The sequence below is a fragment of the Lethenteron reissneri genome, chromosome 22, assembly GCF_015708825.2.
Source record: "Lethenteron reissneri isolate LAM-NWPU_2019-01 chromosome 22, ASM1570882v1, whole genome shotgun sequence".
NCBI lineage: Eukaryota > Metazoa > Chordata > Hyperoartia > Petromyzontiformes > Petromyzontidae > Lethenteron > Lethenteron reissneri.
Genome location: NC_083800.1, coordinates 8072655 through 8077505, shown reverse-complemented (window position 1 = coordinate 8077505; position 4851 = coordinate 8072655).

The following is a 4851-nucleotide window of genomic DNA, read 5'->3' as shown; positions in this document are numbered from 1 at the left end:
TTCAGATTTACTGCAATACTTGGACGGGCTATAGGCTAGAATTATCATAACGACGATGAGACTCCATGTCCTGAAGGGATGCTAATATTTTCTGGTTTTACTCTCCTGTCAGCCAGTCCTGGTTAATGAAGCGTGGACATGTGCATGTCCAACCCGATTGTCTCTCTAACACGTAGGCTTTCGCGACCAATATTATTCATAATCAACGTTTTTGGGTTTAGATCGCGTTATTTATAAATGTGTCGTAACCCTCCACCACCCGACACGGCCAATCAGTAAAAAAGTGTCACGTTGATAAAAGACAAATAGTTCACTGCTTTAGCCCACCGGTGTGTTGAAGCGTGAAACCACAACATTTACAATTTTTGAGTAGCACGACGTTTCGCTGGTAATTGCATCCAGCATCATCGGGCAATTCGTCCGATGAAAATTGTAAATGTTGTGGTTTCACGCTTCAACACACCGGTGGGCTAAAGCAGTGAACTATTTGTCTTTTATCAACGTGACACTTTTTTACTGATTGGCCGTGTCGGGTGGTGGAGGGTTACGACACATTTATAAATAACGCGATCTAAACCCAAAAACGTTGATTATGAACGATTATCTCTCCACTGCTGGATGAGGACACTCCACCCCCCACCCGACACCGGAGCGGGACATGGAGGTTATTTGCCCGTACTTTACCACGCTGCTCAGCGCGGGTGCGGAAAGGGTTAGGGAGTAGGGCTGAACGATTAATCGATTTCAAATCGAAATCGCAATTTGAAACAATTCGATTATCAAATGGCAAAGGCTGCCCTTTTTGCGATTTGGAAAGTCTTATTACTTTATTATTGGGATTGTTTTATTATTTATTATTATAACTTTATCTATTTAACTTAACAATGTTTCTATGTTTGATTGTTCTATTTCAATTGAAAATTTTAATAAATACGTGTTGGAAGCAATCAATATATTTTAAGTTCTCATCCTTGCATCAGAATATATAGAGCAGTTCATATGTTGATGGTATCATGTGGTAATGCTCCATCACATGTTTTAAATCTATTACACAGTGACTATTCAACTGAAGCTTAACTTTAAAAAACATTCATCGCAAATCAAATCTCAATCGCAAATATCTGCCAGAAAAATCGCGATGAGATATTTCCCCCAAATCGTTGAGCCCTATGAGAGAGCACGGACAGGGGAGCATATCGGTACATGACAACAAATGTCAATAGACGCACCGCCCTCCACTGCTCACCACTCCACCCCACTGCTCCGTGCGCGATGCTCACGTGCCCAGCCTCGATCAGAGGTCGCAACCGGGTACCCGATACCCGTACCCTACCCGATACCTGGCTACTCGTACCCGGCCGGGTACGGGTACCCGTTTGCGACTCTGGTGCGGCCGGGTACGGGTACGGGTAGACCGTGAGTCACTGGTGAGTAACTGTTTGTCACTCATTTCCCAACGTATTGTCTCTTCTCACACTTCTCACACTTCAAGTTACTAGAATCAACCCACCCGCGCCTGCAACATGGCTTCATCCCAGAGGTCGCAATCAGGTACCCGATACCCGTACCCTACCCGTACCCGGCCGGGTACGGGTAGGGTACGGGTCCGGCCGGGTATGGGTACCCGTTTGCGATCCTGGTGCGGCCGGGTACGGGTAAGGAATCAAAACCCGTTTGCGACCTCTGGCCTCGATGCTGCTGCTCATGCTGCGTGCATCGTATGGGGCCGCCGACGAGTAAGGGTTCAGCATTGTTTGGGGTGAATTGCGAATAAAAAAAATATTCATGCTGAAAAACCGCAGCAGCTTTAAAAATTTGTTTTCCACATTTTGCCAATTTATTTACGACAGATGCTCAAGCTTGCTGGGCTGTGTAAACGTTAGCGGGCAAGACGTGGGGAGTGAGAGGAATGGCACACGTATTTAGGGGTTCGTGTAGGTCAACTCAGGCCGAAATGAGTTGTGAACGCACGGTGCGGCGTGGCCAGTGTCTGTGCTTGTGGAGACAAAGGTCGTGACCCCTGTCTAAATGTCAAACGGGTCGTAAAGCCATTTCCCCACTCGAATGAACATTGAGGCATTGGTGCTTATTTCACGTTTACAACCCTGAGGCTGTTTGCGGAAATTCCGCGTTCCCACGGCGGGGGCGAGTCGATCCATAAATCAAGCACTGTTGACTTCCCCGCGAAGTGGTTACTCGTTTCATCCAACACGCAACTCTCAACTCTCACGATTGCGAGCCGCCTACACGCGAGACGTGCGATATCGCGAACCCACCGCCACTCCCGCTACGCTGCACGTGTTTGTGTAACGATGCTCGAACGTGAACACCGTAGCAATTAAAATAATGCGAGTTTCGACGGCGAGGCGAATTACGTCGTTTATGAAACATTCAGTGCTAGGTGGACGGTACACGGGCCGTAAATAGGAATATTTGCTGATGAAGTGTTTTTTTACATGGAAATAAAATTATTTACGAGGGGCTTAGCAGGATTATTAAATTTATTGATGTGCTCACAGCTGTTGGGACTGCATTTGCACGCATTATGTCGCCAAAGTCACCGGCATTTGTTGGGCAGTGGAGTCGTAGTTAGCACACTGCACTCGCCGATCTGTGCGTATGCATGTGTGTGTTGAGCTTCTTTCTCACCGTACGTAGCCAACCGTGCTGATCTGATCTCCCTGCGCGGCAGTTTAAACAACGGTACAAGTTTCTTTATCCCTCCCCCGCAATCCCCTACCCCAATCTCTGCTCATCTAGCCGTGTAAACCAAATGCCGTCACAGTTTGTAGATCGGCAGGTCGCGTACATTGGTGCAGAATGCGGACGCTTCCAACGACTTCCGAGACGTCTGACCAGCGTGGAGGAGTAGGCCAAATACCTTCAAGAGGGGACTTGTCTAGAGCTCCCTCTAGCAGTGGATGCCTTTCCGACCACGGAAGCGTGAGCAAGCAGCTGCACTGCTGCACCTTCGCATGACGATATTAACGGCCACTATGCAGTCTCGAACAGATCCAGCGATTTTCAATATTATATATATATGAGAACAAAAAAAAACATCTCTGCAGAAGTGTCCTTCCGAGGACCCACCGATGTCCAGTGATGTCGGCGGTAGGGTTTCAACCGCAGAGCACAGAGAGAGAGAGTGAGAGAGCGTAAGCGGAGTAAAGCTCTAGCGGTGGATCGGCCCGGGGGACGCGCTAAGCTTTGAGCGTGGCATCGTGGCCTTGAGCTCCTTACCCCGGCGGAGTGCTCTCTCGCGCGGCGGGAACATCGCGCACACACCTCTCCGACTAAATTGCCCGCTTGGCGTTTTCCAGCGGAAGCCTCTTCCACCGAAAAGCGTTCGGCTTTGAAAGGCGCTCAATTACGACAGCGTTCAATCAGCGCGCTCTGATGTCCCTCGTCGGAAAATCCACGTTGAACTTTTTTCGCACCGTACGTAGCCAACCGTGCTTATCGGAGGTGCGGAGGAAGGACAATACACTATACACAAAAGCAGTTCTAAAGAAATTCGTTTTCAATCTAGATTTAAAAGTGCATCTCTCCAGTGGCTTCCTAATGTCGGAAGGAAGAGCATTCCAGACGGCCGCAGAAGCGCACGCGACTTCTAAGTAGCTGGATTGTTTTGTTCCAACTCTCCGCATGGCTCCGTGGGCAGTGATGCAGACAGCTCGCCTTCACAGCCATTGCGTCGATTTGTAATGTGTGCACGTGCGTCCTTATCCACGGAAAGCTCACGTTCTTCTGGGTGTTCCTCAAACTTTCATCATCCGCCGCTATATTTAAATATATTGTGTACACATTTACAGGATCGTTTCCGTTCAAGTTTGTATTGCTTTTTTGCAACGAAGTGATCGGCGTAACGCTACAATTGCAGTTTGTTCCAGTTTTTTTCCTCGGGAGAAGAGACTTGATGGGCTTGCATCTGGCTCTGATTAAAGTTAATGGACTGATATCCCAGCGGGTAACCTAATGGATGGCTTATCATGGTTGCAAACCATTTATTGGCAACGACATAGGCACGCTGGGCTGCTCAACGTTAACGTGGCCTTCCATGCCAAACCTTTGACGAGATTCTCCATCCAGGAAGCGGCCCCGTAGCCAGAGCCGTCTTCAATGGCCTCATGCGTTGGGCATCGCGGTCTTAGCCGCCGGTGATGCACTGCCTATTGGCTGAGAGAAAGAGAGAGAGAAAGAAATATATCCCCGGGACCGCTTGACCTGTGCTAGTGGGCGGCGGGGGGGGGGGGCTACTGAATGACCTTTAACGAGAGCGGTTGATCTACTCGCTTCACGCCAGGCATCTCTCTTGAAGGCCTTCTCTTCTGAAAATGCCACCGATCTCGCCCCCTGCATTATTCATCGGTCACGGGGAAGCGGGTGGCTTCCGCAGACTCCATCGCCGTGCGCGCTCCAACGCGTGGCGGCGTCTCCTTCGCCTGCGAGGGACGGCGCTCTAATTAGCACGGACATTAAGCGTGAGCGCATTTGCCGGTAGCTGCGCAGAGGGACAATTAAGCCCCACTCGAAGCCATCACAGGATTACGGGACAATGTTCTGGAGCTGTGGAATATCAATAGGTTAAGGAATGCCTACGCCCAGTCATGTCAAGGATATATGTTTCGTGAAACAATATACGTTATCTTAAATATGTACTGAATTAAAAAAAAAACGTTTGGCAATGTACAATCGCTTTAAATGAGCAGTTCCATGTATGCGAATTGATCTTACTCATGTTTGGAGAATTCCTAATGTGGGAATTGGCTATTGGTTGAAAGCCAGACTCAAGATGTGCATGAATTATTCATGATATGAAGGAGAGAGAGAGAGTGGGGGGGGGGAATTGAG